Below are 20,952 nucleotides of genomic sequence, written 5' to 3'. Positions count from 1 at the left end.
TTTAGTTGTTTTGAGATTTTTCTCCTGAACTCTGCATGTTTTTTATTTTCTCTGAAATAATTTTTTATCATTGTTTTAGTTCCTATATTTCATAAAAGTGTTCCTTAAATGTTTCTTGATCTTATTTTTCCATTTACATTTAAGGAGAAGGAACTAAGAAGCTAACTGAAAGCTCTCAGTTCTTAGATGGAATATGTTGAAAGTTTGATTTCAAAGTAAATTGGTAAGTCAACACAACTGATTAATTTTCCCACAAAAGGGTACTGTAGTCTCCTGAATAATGGGAGGGATGGAGCCAGTCTCTATGCCAACATTATGGGATCTACTGAGGTGCAGAGGTAGTCTCACTGGTGAATATTAGACATTAGTGTTCTGAACCTGTGTTGGCATCTTACAAGCATTCTCAGGGTGCAAAACTTCAGAATAAAAATTTCTAGCTTCTATTGGGAATAAGTAGTCTCCTGCTGTGTGAAGTTTTGGAAGGAGATTTATTGACTTATATGTATTTATTTGATTCTGATTATACATCAAATACTGTTACAGGTAATTGGGATATATTAATGAATATACAGACAAGATTCCTACCCTAATTGTACTTATCTTCTAGAGCTCAGGGGTCCAAATAGTCTTCAACAAAAATTGATTCAATCTTCATGTTTTGGCCCTACTCTAAACCCCCACATTTGGAGATTTCTTTCCAAGTCATGAGATTTTTTATAAGTTCTACATTATAATCTATTTGCTTCTCTTTGGCTTCCCTTCCTGCAGGCTCCGTATCAGCTTTCTCTTTTATCAGCTAAGATAGGCCACCTTCTCCATCTATTTTGATCTTCATGATTTTGCTGAAATTCTTGCTGATATCATCTATTAAAAACTATGTTGTTTGATTTTGTAATTATAATCTGTTAAAATATTATTTAAACTAACAATGTATATACAGTAAAACATTTCTACATGTATATCCAATGAATGTTTGTTTCATTATCCCTTAAGCAATATATGTAATTTCAGTTTTCATATGGATGATACATAATTGTTCCATAGTTAAGTGATGACTTTTTCAAAGGGCTAATTGCAAATCTCCTTTCAATGTCAATAATTTTAAAAACCAAGTTTTTATTTGATAACATCAGTGGCGTTTTTCAGTGGAAAGATGAATGGCTAAGCCAGAATTATTTGAATTAGTTTTCAAAAGAAAAGGGTGGAAGCAATCTTACACTGTGATCTCATTTAGAATACAAATACAGAATTCATTTTCAGACTGATGATCCCAGTTGCAACATTAATAACTTCACAAATTGGCTAACATAGATTTCTCTGTCCATGGACAGTTTTGTAATTTTTTTTCTAAAATGCATTTTCACTGTAATGTATTCTTCAGAATGAACAATTTTAACTTAATAAAAAGAATGTTGACATTTCTGCCCTTTCAGGACTAGAGTAACCATCTTGGCTTAAAGAAAATATTTTTTAAAGCTATATCCTGATGCTCTAAATTGCTAAGATTAAAAACAAATATTTTATACTATGACAGATTCTTTAACTTTGGCATTCACTTATAAACAAAATTTTAATACAAATTTAACAAAATTATAAAGAAAAAACCTTCTTAGTAGTAGATGACATAATTGTCATTCCACCTCCCTCATGAATGTGTACTTTCCCATTCTTTGACTTTGGTTCAACAATGTGACTCCTCTGGGCCAACTGGATGTTAGATAGTGTGAACCAAGCAAACACTTGAAATGTGTTTTTACAATGGACTTGCTGTCTTGTAGTTCTGTCACAGTCATGGGAAGATGTTCCTCTAGGTGGCTACTGATACCTCAGTGTTGTCCCCAGATGAAATGTGAAAGCCTGCACATCCTGCAGTGTGAAGTATTGTTAGTACAGCATCTCAGCTTGAAGCAGAATCATACAAGTAGGTCTACACTCTTTGGTTGTAAAACAAGTGCTTGTACTTTATGCTAATAAGAGTTTATGGACATTTGCTATTAAATTGGAACAAAGACATGGGTTGCTCCTGTAACAATAATAAAATATGTGTCATGGGTCTTGGGATTCACCAGCGTATGGTAAAGGCGCTTCTACTGGAAGCAGGAGAAAAGCGTAAGGGAACTGTTAAGAAAACTTGTGACCTGAATTGTAATACAGTGGTGAAATATTTGGTAAACTGTAGCCTGTTACACTTTGCAAGATAGGAAGTGTACCATTTGAACTTGTAGACTTGTACACATGGTTTGCAGTCAGAATATTAGAAGTGTGTTCTGGCTCTTACTATCTGCATATTGATACGATATTGTCTGAAGTATTATATGCAGAATAATTTGTAAGTATAGTAAGTCAAAATATTTTAGAATATTTTGAATCAGAAAATAAAAGTTTCTCATCTATTATTTCTCCTGCCAGTAAAAAATTCTCAAATTCAAGACAAAGGGACAAAATTTGAGGACAGAGACCATGTCCAGGATGCTACCAGTAAAACATGACCTTAAAGTTAAAAAATCAAAAGAGTGGTGGTAACATTCTTCATGAAGATCTAAAAGTTGGTATCTAGTAGAACATTTCAGCCATGCAAAAGGACTCCTGTAAAAAGGTATACTTTAAAAGAGAGATACACAGGCATGCCTCAGAAGTAATTGATAACATAACTTACAGCACATGGACTCAATAGGATTACATATATTGAAAATACACATAGCTTTGAGAGACCTATATTAGAAAAAAGTTTTGTCACCCTGGAATAAATTAAAATGATGGTTTTTTTGAGATAGGAAAAGACTTCTGAGCCTAAAATTTTCTATGAGAAAGAAGTAGGCTTTGAAACCTCCTCAGCATTACAAATAAAAGCAATTTTTTTAATGTCTCTTTCAGAAGTGGCCAAAGAGGAAGATGAAAAAGGAAATAGCTTCAGAAGGTAAAGCCAAGAACCATGGAGAATAATGTACTGTTGGGTCACTCCTACAGAGCAGAATCAGAATAGAAAGACCTATCCATGTACACCCCACGTGATTTCAGAATTATCATAGACCATTCTTTTCTTTGTATTTCCCACTTTTCATCGCATTTTCCTCATATTCTATGCATGTTTCACCATTTTATGTTAAGTATGTGGGAGAGCATATGAGGAAAGATAACATGATTTGAGGTTCACAGTTCTCCAGAGCAAAAAGAACCACTTTTAGAATTGATATACATTATAAGATTCTTGAATTCAAGTCACATGCCTTCAGTGGCTAAGATTTTGGGGGATCTTGTCATATGGGTGATATATTTTTCACATGGAATGGACATGAGCATTTTTGAAGACTGTTAGATTACTGTTATTATTTTTATATTTTTATATTTTTTTTATTTTTTCATTGAAGGGTAGTTGACACACAGTATTACATTAGTTTCAGGTGTACAACACAGTGATTCAACATTTATATACATGATAATTCTAGCTACCAGCTATCACCATACAGAGTTGTTACAATATTTTGACTATATTCCTTATGCTATACATTACATCCCGGTTACTTATTTATTTTACAATTGGAAGTCTGTCCTTTTTTTTTTTTTTGAGAGGGCATCTCTCATATCTATTGATCAAATGGTTGTTAACAACAATAAAATTCTGTATAGGGGAGTCAATGCTCAATGCACAATCATTAATCTACCCCAAGCCTAATTTTCATCAGTCTCCTATCTTCTGAAGCATAACGAACAAGTTTTTACATGGAGAACAAATTCTTACATAGTGAATAAGTTACATGGTGAATAATACAAGGGCAGTCATCACAGAAACTTTCGGTTTTGATCATGCATTATGAACTATAAACAATCAGTTCAAATACGAATATTCGTTTGATTTTTATACTTGATTTATATGTGCATACCACATTTCTCTCTTTATTATTATTATTTTTAGTAAAATGCTGCAGTGGTAGGTAGATGCAAGATAAAGGTAGAAAACATAGTTTAGTGTTGTAAGAGAGCAAATGTAGATGATCAGGTGTGTGCCTGTAGACTAAGTGTTAATCCAAGCTAGACAAGGGCAATAAAATATCCACAGATGCAGAACATTTCTCTCAAAACAGGGGGAGTGAGGTTCTAAGCCACACCTCTGTTGATCCCCAATTTCTCACCTGATGGCCCCCCTGCAACTGTGCCTGTCTTAGGTTGTTCCTCCCTTGAGGAATCTTACCCGTCTCTGGCTAACCAGTCATCTTCTGGGGCCATACAGGGAAATGTAAAGTTGGTAAGTGAGAAAGAAGCCTTATTGTTTGAAAAGGTTAGCTTTTTACTTCTTTACAGATTTATGCCCTGTGGCTTCTATGCCCAGCATTTGTCTTGAGGTATCTTTACCACTTGGAAGAATTATGATGCTTGGTAAATTCGATATGAGGCACGAATTCTATTTAAGGGTTGTAATTAGGAAGGAAGAAGAAAAGCTATAGAAGTAGCAGAAGGAAGAAAACATGGGAAGATTGATTATTTCTTTGACATATCTTCTTGTAGAGTAACTTAAGCATGTATAGGTTTTAAACTACTAATTAAATTGCACACACACATTAATATAATAAGAATGCAGTTACATAACCAAAGCAGACCTATAATTACCAGCCATCTCCAGTGAAACCAAGAAAACCAGTTAGGCACCCTAGGCATTTGTGAAAACTTATCTATGATATGGTGGATATTGTCCAACTGAACTTGAAGAGTCTGAGAGAAATCAGACAAATTAAAACAACCCATTCCTGGGGACTGTTCACATCCCATATGTTCTTTTAACAGTAGATAGTCTGTAGTCGTAAGATTTTGGAGCGCTCCAACTTGCACTTCTCCTAATTCTTGGTTGAGTTCCAACAGTATAGATCCAGTCAAATTTGTTGTTTTACTGTATGCACAGGCCAGCTTAGATATCTCCTTCTTCATTCCCATGGCAAGTCCAGGAACCAGTGGGATGAGTGCATCTACAGCTGTAGCAGTGCGTGGATCTTTGTTGGGGTTTTTTGATGATCATCTTCTGGTATGAGTCTTCCAGAGAGTTCTGATGTTGGAAGTTCTTCTTCATATCATATCTTAGTTCATTTTCTGGGTAGCCAAATTAGGCTTTGATCCTCTGTATAAACACAAACAGACTCTTTGCCCACACTTTGATATGCCCTTTATACCATTGTGTAGAACTCATTGGAGGTCACCACACAGGAAATGCTTTTTTTTTTTAAGTGAAAGGAATATTATCAGAAAAATGTACCTCCATAGCCGATCATCTGACACACTTTAAGTGGTCAAAATTAAGGATATTTAAAGCGTGCATTAATCTTTGATTTACAGTTATTTTATCCTATCAGGGAGTAATCCCCCTTTTCTTTCTTTTTTTTTATCATTAATCTACACTTACATGAAGAATATTATGTTTACAAGGCTCTCCCCTATACCAGGTCCCCCCTATAAACCTCTTTACAGTCACTGTCCATCAGCATAGCAAAATGTTGTAGAATCACTACTTGTCTTCTCTGTGTTGTACAGCCCTCCCCTTTCTACCACCCCCCCATGCATGTTAATCTTAATACCCCGCTTTTCTTTCCCCCCTCTTATCCCTCCCTACCCACCCATCCTCCCTAGTCCCTTTCTCTTTGGAACCTGTTAGTCCATTCTTGGGTTCTGTGATTCCGCTGCTGTTTTGTTCCTTCAGTTTTTCCTTTGTTCTTATACTCCACGGATGAGTGAAATCATTTGGTATTTCTCTTTCTCTGCTTGGTTTATTTCACTGAGCATAATACCCTCCAGCTCCATCCATGTTGCTGCAAATGGTAGGATTTGCCCTCTTCTTATGGCTGAGTAGTATTCCATTGTGTATATGTACCACATCATCTTTATCCATTCATCTATCGATGGACATTTAGGTTGCTTCCAATTCTTGGCTATTGTAAATAGTGCTGCAATAAACATAGGGGTGCATCTGTCTTTCTCAAACTTGATTGCTGCATTCTTAGGATAAATTCCTAGGAGTGGAATTCCTGGGTCAAATGGTAAGTCTGTTTTGAACATTTTGATGTACCTCCATACTGCTTTCCACAATGGTTGAACTAATATACATTCCCACCAGCAGTGTAGGAGGGTTCCCCTTTCTCCACAGCCTCGCCAAGATTTGTTGTTTGTCTTTTGGATGGCAGCCATCCTTACTGGTGTGAGGTGATACCTCATTGTGCTTTTAATTTGCATTTCTCTGATAATTAGCAATGTGGAGCATCTTTTCATGTGTCTGTTGGCCATCTGTATTTCTTTTTTGGAGAACTGTCTGTTCAGTTCCTCTGCCCATTTTTTAATTGGGTTATTTGTCTTTTGTTTGTTGAGGCATGTGAGCTCTTTATATATTCAGGATGTCAAGCCTTTATCGGATCTGTCATTTTCAAATATATTCTCCCATACTGTAGTGTTCCTTTTTGTTCTATTGATGGTGTCTTTTGCTGTACAGAAGCTTTTCAGCTTAATATAGTCTGACTTGTTCATTTTTGCTGTTGTTTTCCTTGCCTGGGGAGATATGTTCATGAAGAGGTCACTCATGTTTATGTCTAAGAGGTTGTTGCCTATGTTTTTTTCCAAGAGCTTAATGGTTTCATGACTTACATTCATGTCTTTTATCCATTTTGAGTTTACTTTTGTATATGGGGTTAGACAATGGTCCAGTTTTATTCTCCTACATATAGCTGTCCAGTTTTGCCAGCACCATCTGTTGAAGAGACTGTCATTTCACCATTGAATGTCCATGGCTCTTTTATCAAATATTAATTGACCATATAAGTCTGGGTTAATGTCTGGATTCTCTAGTCTGTTCCATTGGTCTGTGGCTCTGTTCTTGTGCCAGTAACAAATTGTCTTGATTACTATGGCTTTATAGTAGAGCTTGAAGTTGGGGAGTGAGATCCCCCCTACTTTATTCTTCTTTTTCAGGATTGCTTTGGCTATTCAGGGTCTTTGGTGTCTCCATATGAATTTTTGAATTATTTGTTTCAGTTCATTGAAGAATGTTGCTGGTAGTTTCATAAGGATTGCATCAAATCTGTATATTGCTTTAGGCAGGATGGCCATTTTGATGATATTGATTCTTCCTGGCCACGAGAATGGGATGAGTTTCCATCTGTTAGTGTCCCATTTAATTTCTCTTAAGAGTGACTTGTAGTTTTCAGAGTATAAGTCTTTCACTTCCTTGGTTAGGTTTATTCCTAGGTATTTTATTTTTTTTTGATGCAATTGTGAATGGAGTTGTTTTCCTGATTTCTCTTTCCGTTGGTTCATTGTTAGTGTATAGGAAAGCTACAGATTTCTGTGTGTTAATTTTGTATCCTGCAACTTTGCTGTATTCCAATATCAGTTCTAGTAGTTTTGGGGTGAAGTCTTTAGGGTTTTTTATGTACAGTATCATGTCATCTGCAAATAGTGACAGTTTAACTTCTTCTTTACCAGTCTGGATTCCTTGTATTTCTTTGTTTTGTCTGATTGCCGTGGCTAGTACCTCCATTACTATGTTAAATAACAGTGGGGAGAGTGGGCTCCCTGACTAGTTCCCAGTCTCAGAGGAAAAGCTTTCAGCATCTTGCTGTTCAATATAATGTTGGCTGTGGGTTTATCATAAATGGTCTTGATTATGTTGAGGTTCTTGCCCTCTATTCCCATTTTGCTGAGAGTTTTTATCATGAATGGATGTTGAATTTTGTCAAATGCTTTTTCAGTATCTATGGAGATGATCATGTGGTTTTTGTCCTTCTTTTTGTTGATGCAGTGGGTGATGTGGATGGACTTTCGAGTGTTGTACCATCCTTGCACCCCTGGGATGAATCTCACTTGGTCATGGTGTATGATCCTTTTGATGTATTTTTGAATTCGGTTTCCTAATATTTTGTTGAGTATTTTTGCATCTATGTTCATCAGGGATATTGGTCTGTAATTTTCTTTTTTGGTGGGTTCTTTGCCTGGTTTTGGTATTAGGGTGATGTTAGCTTCATAGAATGAGTTTGGGAGTATCCCCTCCTCTTCTATTTTTTGGAAAACTTCAAGGAGAATGTGTATTATATCTTCCCTGTAGGTCTGATAAAATTCTGAGGTGAATCTATCTGGCCCGGGGGTTTTGTTCTTTGGTAGTTTTTTGATTACTGCTTCAATTTCCTTGCTGGTAATTGGTCTGTTTAGATTTTCTGTTTCTTTCTGGGTCAGTCTTGGAAGGTTGTATTTTTCTAGGAAGTTTTCCATTTCTCCTAGGCTTTCCAGCTTGTTAGCATATAGGTTTTCATAGTACTCTCTAATAATTCTTTGTATTTCTGTAGGGTCCGTTGTGATTTTTCCTTTCTCGTTTCTGATACTGTTGATTTGTGTTGACTCTCTTTTCCTCCTAATAAGTCTGGCTACAGACTTTTCTATTTTGTTTATTTTCTCGAAGAACCAGCTCTTGGTTTCATTGATTTTTGCTATTGTTTTATTCTTCTCAATTTTATTTATTTCTTCCCTGATCTTTGTTATGTCCCTCCTTCTGCTGACTTTAGGCCTCATTTGTTCTTCTTTCTCCAATTTCAATAATGGTGACATTAGACCATTCATTTGGGATTGTTCTTCCTTTTTTAAATATGCCTGGATTGCTATATACTTTCCTCTTAAGACTGCTTTTGCTGTGTCCCACAGTAATTGGGGCTTTGTCTTGTTGTTGTCCTTTGTTTCCATATATTGCTGGATCTCCATTTTGATTTGGTCATTGATCCATTTGATTATTTAGGAGCATGTTGTTAAGCCTCCATGTGTTTGTGAGCCTTTTTGCTTTCTTTGTACAGTTTATTTCTAGTTTTAAGCCTTTGTGGTCTGAAAAGTTGATTGGTAGGATTTCAATCTTTTGGAATTTACTGAAGCTTTTTTTGTGGCCTAGTATGTGGTCTATTCTGGAGAATGATCCATGTGCACTTGAGAAGAATGTGTATCCTGTTGCTTTTGGATGTAGAGTTCTGTAGATGTCTATTAGGTCCTTCTGTTCCAGTGTGTTGTTCAGTGCGTCTGTGTCCTTACTTATTTTCTGTCTGGTGGATCTGTCCTTTGGAGTGAGTGGTGTGTTGAAGTCTCCTAGAATGAATGCATTGCATTCTATTTCCTCTATTTCCTCCTTTAGTTCTGTTAGTATTTGTTTCAGGTATGTTTATGCTCCTGTATTGGGTGCATATATATTTATAATGGTTATATCCTCTTGTTGGACTGAGCCCTTTATCATTATGTAATGTCCTTCTTTGTCTTTTGTTACTTTCTTTATTTTGAAGTCTTTTTTTCTGATATCAGAATTGCAACACCTGCTTTCTTCTCTCTGTTGTTTGCATGAAATATCTTTTTCCATCCCTTGACTTTAAGTCTGTGCATGTCTTTGGGTTTGAGGTGCGTCTCTTGTAAGCAGCATATGGATGGATCTTGCTTTTTTATCCATTCCATTACTCTGTGTCTTTTGATTGGTGCATTCAGTCCACTTACATTTAGGGTGATTATTGAAAGGTATGTACTTATTGCCATTGCAGGCTTTAAGTTTGTGATTACCAAAGGTTCAGGGTTAGCTTCTTTGCTATCTTACTGTCTAACTTAACTTGCTTGTGGAGCTATTATAAACACAGTCTGATGATTCTTTATTTCTCTCCTTTCTTATTCCTCCTCCTCCCTTCTTCATATTTTGGGTGTTCTGTTCTGTGCTCTTTTTAGGACTGCTCCCATCCAGAGCAGTCCCTGTAAGATGCACTGTAGAGGTGGTTTGTGGGAGGCAAATTCCCTCAACTTTTGCTTGTCTGGGAATTGTTTAATCCCTCCTTCATATTTAAATGATATTCGTGCTGGATACAGCAGTCTTGGTTCGAGGCCCTTCTGTTTAATTGCATTAAGTATATCATGCCATTCTCTTCTGGCCTGTAGGGTTTCTGTTGAGAAGTCTGATGATAGCCTAATGGGTTTTCCTTGGTAAGTAACCTTTTTTTTCTCTCTGGCTGCCTTTAATACTTTGTCCTTGTCTTTGATCTTTGCCATTTTAATTATTATGTGTCTTGGTGTTGCCCTTCTTAGATCCCTTGTCACGGGAGTTCTGTGTACCTCTTTGGTCTGAGAGGCCATTTCCTCCCCTAGTTTGGGGAAGTTTTTGGCAATTATTTCTTCAAAGACACTTTCTATCCCTTTTTCTCTCTCTTCTTCTTCTGGTACTCCTATAATGCAGATATTGTTCTGCTTCGTATCGTTACTCAGCTCTCAGAATTCTTTCATTCCTGGAGATCCTTTTATCTCTCTCTGCATCAGCTTCTCTGCATTCCTGTTCTCTGTTTTCTAGTCCATTCATGGTCTCTTGCATCTCGTCCATTCTGTTTTGAAGTCCTTCTAGAGCTTGTTTTATTTCTGTATTCTCCTTCCTTAGTTCTTGCATATTTCTCTGCAAGTCCGTCAGCATGGTTATGACATTTGTTTTGAATTCTTTTTCAGGAAGACTGGTTAAATCCATCTCCCCAGGTTCCTTCTCAGGGGAACATGTAGCAGATGCTGAAACTGTCTGGGTTAGTCTTGTCTGGATCATATTTTTTTGCCTTTTCATGTTGATAGGTGCTATTGACTGTCGGCTGGGAGGGCCAAACTTTTCACTTGCTACTGGCCTTTCTTTACTGGGACAACTGCGTCCCCTAGTGGCTTTTGTTGGGTAATTGCATGTAGACTGGGTATTTGTGTCTTGCCCAGTGAATATGGAGGAAGCTCCGTTTCTGAGGGCGGGGCCTGCCTTAGGCTGCTTCTCTGCTTTTGCAGCGCCTGGAGGGGTAATGGACTGGGGGGCTGTTTGGTTGTTTACCGCCATGAGGGGTCTCAGAGCTGTTGCCCCGGGGGTTAGTGTGCCTGGTTTTCCCTGTAATTTCCAGCCACTGGGCTGTGACCTCTGTTGTTTCCATCCAGCTATTATGTCCCTGTTCCTTTAAGACTTTCAAAAAGCACTCGCTTTTCTTTGTCACAGGGGCATCAGCTTCGGAACCCGCTCAGAGATCTTGCTGCCCTGTTTCCCTAGTTTCCAGCCCTCCACACATGCACTGTGTCTGCGCTCTGGTGTGGGTGGCTGGGCTGGGTGTTTAGCAGTCCTGGGCTCCCTCTCCCTCCCACCAGGAGCTGGGGGAGGTATGCTCTGATCCCACTGTGCCGGGCTTGTATCTTACCCCTTTCACCAGGCACTGGGCTCTTGCACGTGTGGATGTTCTCTGGCTGTTGTCCTGTGTTTTCTGGTCTGTCTTTTAGGATTAGTTGTATTTGTTGTATTTTCAAAAATATATATGTTTTTGGGAGGAGATTCCCACTGTCCTACTCATGCCACCATGTTGGCTCTGCTCCTCTCCTAGATTACTGTTAGATTGTTGCTGAACATTATTTATTGTCTTCCACCTTCCCAAATTCATATTTCCCTGTCCTTTGAATTTTAACTCAACATATGACTTAATTAGTCAATGAAATGTTAGGGGACAAGAAAAAGCAAAGGCTTGAAATGTACCTTAGTGTTGGGATTTGTTTTCTTGTGCGGCTTCTGTAACCAAGAGAAGAGCTCCTAAAGAAACATTACCTCAGCTGGGGTTCTGGGAATCAACACTTCAGGGTAGAAATCCCCACCTATGGTAACTGGAAACAGAATGGCTTCAAACAAATTGAATGTCCATGAACAAAATAAATGTTACTTGCATGCCACCAAGCTGCTCTACATGTTGGCTATACAACAATAGTATAAAAATAAAGGGAAATAGGAAGAAAAGAAAAGAAAAATAAGCACTGTGGCCATATTGTAACCACCAGTGCTTATCCCTGTTCTCTCACAGAAACATCAGTTTGAATAATTACTTATGCACAAAATACCTTCAGAAGATCTAAAGATTCCAGGTGAGGAATTATAGTACCTGGGTGAAGCAAAAAAATAAGAAAAGGCATAAGAAAAAAGGCATTGGAGAAAGTAGTAAAAATAGTTTCATATTAACCCCATCACGTCTCATCCAAGCACAGACAGCCTAGTGCAAGGAAAGACACCCTCCCAGTGTGGGAAGGAGAGTGAAGTGAGCACCTGACTTCACCATGGACTCCAGCACCAGGCCTGCACCAGGGCTAGACCTGTCACCACAGACCCAGCTCCATGGCCAGTGAGCCCAGGAACATCATGTTATATACCTTAAATAAATACAACTTTTACTGAAAAATTTATCAGTAAATCAAAAATGACTACCAATATGGGCTCATGTTTAGGTATGGAGACATGAACAATTTTTGTTTTCCTTTTATGTATTTCTACCTACATTTTGCACAGTATTTAGCCTTTTGATAGTGTTTAAAACATAAGAATTCTTGTGCCAGTCTTATTACTTGTGTATGTCAGATACCCAACAGGTCCATTTTACTGGTAATGTATCTTTAAAATAGACCACATATTGTGATTATTGAGATTAATCAATGTTCACATTTTTAGTTATTTTATAAGGTGAATATTTATTTACTGATTATTTAAAAATTATTAAAGCATGTATGTTTAATGATATATGATCCAGTCATGTGAGACCAAGTAGTATGTTAATCATTGGTGCTTCCCAGAGAGTATTTTTGGAATCCATTTTTTTCAGTTACATGATGATATTTCACTTTAGGCTCCCTTGGAATGGATGGAGCTATGGAAATAGTTCTGGCCAATGGGTTTTGAGCACAGTGCTATGCATCATTACTAGGAAGAATAATGTATGTTTTATACACATGTATGTTCTACATACATTCTAGTACATTCTAGCAGCATAACTTACCTTATTCTGATTTATGCACCATGTTTTCTGACAAAAAAAGAAGTGGTAATAAAACCAGCAAATGTCTAAATTTATGGAGTAGCATGAAATATAGCACACCTGTAAAGAAAATAACCAGTCTGAAGGCACCATTCAGTAAAAAAATAATAATTCACTGGTCTATCCATTTTTAGCCTTCAAGTCTCAGCTGTTACATATGCTCCTCAGAGAAGCTTTTCTGATATCCCAAGCCCTTCAAACCAAGTTATTTTTCCCCACATAATATCCTCATCTAGGACTCCCATTTATTACTAGCACAAAATATATTCTATGTCTATATCTTTTGGCTGAATAAATTAGTACTAAAACTTGACTGATTTTTAGCCAGAATTTTATTGGAATACAGGTATACCAGTTTCCATGTTGTTCATGGCTGCTTTCACCTTACAACTACAGTCTTGTGACAAGACTGTATGGCCCAGCAAGTCACAAAACATTATATGGCACCTTACAGAAAAGATTGACTGACCCCCTTCCCTAAGTAAGCTGGACCATAACAAGTCAGAAGGGTGAGCTAAGTCAGATTTATCGGGAAGGGTTGAGAGTGAAAACCTGAGAAACCAAGTAAAAGCACCACGTGTAAAAATCTAGAGATGGATGTGCATCTGTAGTTTAGGAAAAGACAGATGATGATAAACATGGTCAAAGCAAGGAAGACACAGGAGAAGTGCAATATAACTGTCCTAACAGGTTTTGGTAAAAGTGAACATGTGGTGCATAGATAAGGTTTAAAGGTTAGAAGTAGTGTTGAAATAATAGCGTAGTTTGTCTCCCACTTTGGATAAATATAAAAAAGAAGATGAAAACCCTTTCATATTAATTGTCCTTGTGATACCTAAAATATACACCTGCTTTTTAGCCTCAATATCTTTGATCTTTATTATTTCCTCTTTTATTCTACTAAACATGTGGAGTGTGTATTATGGATAGAAATAGAGATATAGATATGTGACACACAGGTACAGTGTTCTTCTTGTTTTAATATTGTCAGTATCTTATGTTTGCCCTAATAAATTAATATTTCCACCTTCAACTACTTACTTGACAGGAAGCTCAGGTAACAATAGCAATATGAAAGGAGAAGGTGAAAGCTGACATGTGTGGACAAAGAAAATAGACAGATTTATAATACATCAAGATAAGTGTACTCTCTCTCCTACTTTATAAAATATGCTCAAACTACCTTTCTGAATTATGGAAGTTAACAGATTTCCATAAATACAGTTTTACAAATGCTATAACATTTCACTAGTCCTTTTATACTGATGAATTGGAAATCTAAGATTTTTTTCCCATATAAGCAGGAGACTTTTTTGTGTACTTGCTAATTGAAAGCATTTTGCTAAATTCTAGCACATTAAGAAAACATATATTGTAGACACCAAGAAAACAAACATGTAAATAAATACAAGCAATATATTTAGGTGCTCCACATAAAAAAGTTATAAAGAAGAGACTGGATGAGGCTAATAGAGCAAGGATTGAAGAAAGAGAAGGTTTTGAAGGTTAGGTCCCGCTTCTTAAAAGAAGTACAAGTCCGACTCCTGGGCTAAGTCACCATGTTCAAAGTCCAAATTCCCCTGAGCACTTAGAGTTAATTCATAAATGATATATTTAGAATATCTTTCCACAAAAGTAGTATGTCTACACTTCAAGTTGGGTATAAATGAACTTTATAAATCCAAAATAATTGAAGATTTTCAATTTATATTCAGTTTCCCAAACTCAAGGGAGAGGGGAGATGCCTCCACTCACTTAGGTTTCAAATCACACTTCTCTAAGGCAATATTAACACAGAGCTTCAATTTTTCTTCTTTGTATCTCCCAAAGACATAGTTTAATGAATTTATAACAGGAGATGTATATAGCATAGAAATTATCATTATCAGTTTTTTTTTTACTTTTCTATTTTGAATTCCAGGATATTCAGAAGGAGAAAACATAAATTATTTTTTTCTCAAACATTAGAAAGATTTGACCTTTAATCAAATCCAAACTTGTACAGTTTTTTTAGGAATGATGCAATAAGATGATAGAGTTTGAATGAAAAAGTCTTGGGAAATAAAGCTAAACTGTAGTATTAAACAATGTTTTCTCAGTATAGGAATAGGTAGAAATGCTTTAATCAATTTTCAATTTCAGGCATTATGAAGTTGTTTCAAATACCCTATATCACCTCAAGTTGGGTAGTTTGGAAGACATTCATAGTCTCTGGAGACCCTTTTCTAACAATTTTATTGGAAAACATAAGCTACTTTAATTTGTGTCTTAAATATGTTGATTACTTACAGGAGTTTGGTACCTTCCTCCAAATGAAAATTTTCATTCAAAAGACATGTGTAATTTAGAAAAATTATATATTCTTGTTAAGGTTGTAAAAATATTGTGTTCAGATAAGCCACAGAAACATGTTTTGTAATATGTCTAATTTTAAGTATGCTTAATAACTGTTACAGAATTATCAAGTATGATGTTTTAAAGCATAAAACTTATTTTCATTTCCTTTAAGTGAAATTATAGAAAATATGAAGGTAAGATGAAGCCAAAGTTTAATTCTTGTTGGAATAAATAATAAGCCAAAAAATGATGTTAAATATTTGTATTACTTTATTGTGGAAATAAGAAGGAAAATACATTAGAGAGAAATAAAAGTGAAAGATGTTTTTGCTCTGGGAGGAGAAGGTTCCCCGCCAGGGACAAGTTCTTTATGAATGCAACTGAGACCAAAGAAAGGCAACAGCAAGGAGTTGGAAGTTTAAAAGGAGATTTATTCTCAGTCTCACCTCACTCCTTGCTCTCCCCCAGCTGGCACACTATTTTCCTGCCCTTAGCACCCAGAGGAACTCTGTGGGTGGGTCTCTGGTGATTGGCAGACACCTGACCAATTATGTACTAGAGACTGAGGGGAGGAGAGAATGGGTGTTTCCACTCTATCCCTGCCCTGAGCCAGTACTCTCATTACTGATCAGTAGTGGCTCTGTCACTGGTAAACATCCCATAAATGTGCAATAGGCACTTATAGATATACAATAGGTGCTATTAAAGTAAAGTGGGAATCCTAGTCATAAATCTCCATTTTCTCCACAGATGTGGATGCAAAAAACCAAGGTGATATTTTTGATGTCCAGCCTTTAAAAAAGTTGAACTGAGTAACCACAGAAAGATGTCCAAAGCAGCTCAGTGTTGAACTGAATCCTGCCTGTGATGGGTGTTGACTTAGTGCAGGCAGAGAAACTGTGCAGTCTGAATGCCTTGGTAGACATATTTCTGTGGAGCTTCTCAATAGTGTTATCATATGTAGAATGTTTACAAAAGCTAGGAATTCTCTCTGTACAAGAAGATTATTGAATTTGTTATGATTCCCAAAGATTTTTTTTAATGTTTCTGTTTCTGTTCTTATTGCCTTTCAGAAGCTTCTGGTGAAAGACAAGATCGAAGTTTTCAGATCTCAGATATAGGATGAATGACTACCAGTTTGAATTAAGCTTGCATTTATATTGTTAATATTAGCTGGAGCCAATTATGTACCGGGTCCCATATATAATAATAAAACAACAAAAGAAGGATTAACACTGATCATATTTAAGAAGTTTTTAGTCTATTACTTTGAGTTCTGCATTTAACAATCATTCTTTTAAACATTACCTCAGTTTTCTTATTTCTAAAATATGTGGTTTGGAATGATAAGTGTAAAGCAGTCATCCAAACATTACATTTTATTGTTTGAATGCAGCTGAAATCTCCTCGTTCTTATCTTGAAAGGAAAAAAAATTAAAAAGAAAAGAATACTTGCCCTCTTTAAAAAGAAAAGAACACAGGCATATATGAGTTATGACTATAGGTAATGTAATTTTATAAATCTTCATTATTGTACACAGACAATGGAATTTTAATTGGTCTATAAAACATAAATGTGATCAAGGAAAATACCAGAGGACCATTTTCCATGACAATTTGCTCTCAGGTGGAACTACAAATATTTATTAAGAAATCTATTTATACAAATATTGAATCATGTTGTACCCCTGAAATTAATATAGTGTTATATGTCAATTATACCTCAATAACATTTTTTAAAAGAAAGACACTAAATAATACTGCTTTGCCAATATATTATGTGAGTTTTATTGAACTCACTAATTACTATTGAAAGTATATCTATAGTTTATATAGCCCATTTACAGTAGCAGTTAGCTTTCTAACTTACATATAAAATATCCCCAACATGATAATTAAGTACATATTTTTCCAAAAGGATTAGGAAAGTACATTTTATATAGATTAAAAATATACAGTTAAAGGCAACATTTTATAGTTTCAGTTGGAAATCTCAAGAAACAATTCTTTTTCCCACTTAGTAAATTTGAACTGCTAGGAAGTCCAGAGCTAGATACATGTATTATATTGTTTACATGACCTCTATAAGAAGATAAATTCTTCATACCTATGTGTCTCTTCAAAAAACCCTTGCTATTTTCTAGAAAACAGTTCAAAAAATAAGATGAAGCTATGTGGTTGAAAGTTGAAATATTGCCTGTTTCAGTTTCTCACCTCTAACCTAAAAAATGTTTTCTATGACATTTTATTGTTTTCTACAAGAACCAAGTCATTGTACACCCAAATTTACAACATTGCTTTTGAAAATGTTAGGAGATCACAGTATCAAAATGCTTAAATGTATGCAAAATACACTGCAAAGAAGACTGATTTGTAGTTTCTTTTCTTTTGATTCTAAATTCATATGGTAGCTGTGTTAGGTAGCCCTCTCAATTCAGGGAAAGGGCTTCTTTCATGTCTCCCCTGGGAACTTGGGCAACACTGCACATTAGGTGTAACTTACCACATGAAACATTTGCAAGATAATTATTTTCTGTAACATCAAAGCATCATGATAAATAAGGGCTCTCCAGCAGTTTTCAATCTCCAAGTAAGTTTTGTAGAATTGATTCTTCAAAGTCAAACTGCTTTATTAAGTGAAAAGTTTTTTTAGTATTTTAAGTTTCAGTCCTAAGAACTTACAGGTATCTTTTCCCATCTTCTTCCTTCAGTCTACCTGAACACCCTATCAACAATTGATTTTCATTCTCATTCAAATGTAGCCATCAGGCTTCTGAGGTTGAATATGTTCATATTTTACTCGATTTCTGGATTTAATACATTTATTTTGATTTTTGAAATATATTTATGCTCCACATCATTGTCTTTTGCTAAACTGTAAATAATAGGATTTATTTATATAAATAATTTACTCATTTATTCTTGTCATTATAAATTATACCAATATAAGGAAAATATTTTTGACCTTGATGATTTATGATAATGGATTCTCATTTTCATTTATTTCTCTTATAAAGCTTATATTGAAAATCTTTATTGATTACATGGATCCATTTCAATTCCTTCTAATTAAAAAAAAAGGTTCTTATAAAACTGCAAAAAACTGTTTTAATAGGATTCTTCATCCTTCTAAATGATAGACAGACATATATTTATTAAGATATATGTCTGTCTATATAAGCATCAATTTCTATCATTAAATCTAACATGTATCAATTTATCAAATTCAAAGTTATGTCTTCAACATGTGGCAAATTTATTTCATTGAATATGGTCCAGGTGATCAAGAGCTCTTTTATTTTATGTTTTATTACAGAAAACAAGACTAAGATCAAATAGATTTTTAGCTCACTATTAAATAAGTGCTTTTTGAAAGTAAAACTCTTTGACAAAGGGGTGAACTACTTCATAGAAATATTCAAGCAGAGGCCAGATTAACTTGCATAATAGAGTTTGTGAAAGATATCTATTCACTGGATATACAGCACCTTCTGAAATTAGTATCATGCTATATATTCCCTTCCTTACCAAGGCTGTATCCTCTCCCCCATCTCCACTACCAACACCCTGGCAAGAACACAGTGCTTTTCTATTACCTTACACAGCAAATAAGTGTAACAAATTGAACAAAACCAATAGCATTTTGGAAGTTCCCTTGAAAGGATTAGGATAAATATTTTGTGGGTGTGAGGTTGAGGTGGGTTTCAAGAATGACTTGAGCAAGGAGAGTTCCTCTTACTAAACGGGGCAGAGACAGAAAAGTTCAATTTTAGGCAAGTTAAACTTGAGATATCTGCAAATCTCTCCCACTTTTGTGAATCAAAGTTCTAACTCTGCTTCACTTTGAATAATTATCATTTTTACCCCACATTACCTATTTAATCATAAATTAAACAAAATCTTTTGTGCTTCACACATTCTCTCAAATCACTCACTTAACTGTTATTGTAAATGCCAAGCACATGTATTCCTCTTAGTGTTTTTATTTCTGTCCTTTCTGTTTAGAATGCTCTGCATACTCCTCTTCATCCAGGTCCTCACCTGGACATTCACTAGAGGATACAAACACTCTTTTGCCTCAAAAAGATTTATCCTTTCAGACAGCTGCAGGTTGGGGAATTCAACTCATGCTTTCTTTCCAGTAATCAACCACCGCATTGTATCATTTGAGATAGGTATTCCTTCCCCTGCCGTGATGATCTCTGCTGCCTTACTTCAGCCTGGGAGTTCTGTAGAAAAAAACTGGGTGACTTCTCATGAACACTGTGTTAGTGGTTACTCTCCAGGACTTCATCACTGGTTGCTATTTGATGATCAGCATAGCTCAGAGGTAACATTAATTCATAGATAGCCTACTTATATCTGAGAGAAGCTTTTTTGTTGAATCATTTTGTACAGTAGCTTGCCAAGAGTTACACACATGACGATCTTCATAAATGCTTTTGATGATGAAAAAATCTAAACTTTGTTACAGGCAATGCCAAGTGTATGTGCTATCTTCACATTATGCTTTGCATTCAGCACTGGAAATAAAGTTCAAGCAAAGGAATTGTCTCATTTTACAGCAGTTTTAAGATGGCTGTGTCTCAGTTCTTGGGAATAAACCTCTGTTGATAACATTGTATATTTATCATAATCTTTCAAGCAATACAATACATTAAAGATTAGAAAAACATGACAATTATAGCTCCAAAAGGAACTTGGCATGAGTTATTCTAGATATAATAACAGGAAAAGTAGGAATTTTTGTAATGAAATAATTGCTCTGAATTACATCAATTGTTTAATATCTTAGAGCCATTAGCCGAGAGAATTTGCAATTTACCTTTCAGGTACTTTCTACTTTGACCTCTATTGAAGTCAACATCTGTTTATTGAGAAATGAGTATCAGTAAATCTTTCTGTTATTATGGTAATATCAGCTCAAATTAATTCCCTGCTGAGATGGAAAAATATGATTCAGACAATGAAAAACATATGTTTTGGAAAGACAGTTTGCCATCAAACTACATCAACAATTAAAATGTTTCTATAAACATCCTTTTCCTTGTCATGATGGATGAAACACACTTGCTCCCCATTGTTTTATTTTTTTTATGAACAGCTGTTAATGTCATAAAGGAAACTTATTTTTACAATGTTATAATTAAAACCGTATATTATTACCCTCTTTTGTCACATATATTAAAAGAAACTAAATCATCTTGATAGTTAAGCTTATGAGTTAAGAATGAGTTTCTTTCTTAATAGACAAGTAGATCAGACTAAAGACCATCGTTCAGTACCTGCATACCTGCTTATTTTGACTGAATAGTGCAAGAAATCCTTAATTTTAACCCTGATGGAATAAAAAAGTAAATTTTAGAATCATTTCCTTCTAGCAGGTGCATTATAAAAATTAAAGTGTAAATAGCACATTGGTCCTATCTAGTTACATTGCTTGACGATTATGTCCATATAAATTCCTCTTAAGGTAGAAAGAAATTAAAGCTGTGTGTAATGGCACTGCAATTTCACATCTCAATCAATAGTTTCAACGTGGTTTTCCCTTTGAACTGCTCTTACAGAATGAATTACTGATAGCTTAAATGTTACATTTACATTTATTATTCTCCCACATAACACACAAAGGCACTGCAGATTAAAGCAGTAGTATTTGAAATTAGGTCTTTGGAAAGGAAGTTTGAACCATGAAAATGAGTTCTTCAAAAGTTAGGAGAGAGGTAAGAGAGGTAAGATTTACCTATATATAGGCTACATATTCCATTATTTAGAAGGT

At 35.5% G+C, this 20,952-nt stretch overlaps 1 long non-coding RNA gene across 1 annotated transcript; it reads left to right on the top strand.

The window, feature by feature from the left end:
• Positions 1-142: 142 nt before the first annotated feature.
• Positions 143-16,357, top strand: LOC140844934 (uncharacterized). Its single transcript, XR_012123490.1, has 4 exons — positions 143-223; positions 1,790-1,921; positions 2,875-2,917; positions 16,247-16,357. It is a non-coding gene; the product is annotated as an uncharacterized lncRNA (long non-coding RNA).
• The last annotated feature ends 4,595 nt before the right edge of the window (positions 16,358-20,952 follow it).

The sequence above is a fragment of the Manis javanica genome, chromosome 12 (assembly GCF_040802235.1).
Source record: "Manis javanica isolate MJ-LG chromosome 12, MJ_LKY, whole genome shotgun sequence".
Taxonomy (NCBI): Eukaryota; Metazoa; Chordata; class Mammalia; order Pholidota; family Manidae; genus Manis; species Manis javanica.
This window is presented reverse-complemented; position numbering and strand designations above follow the sequence as displayed.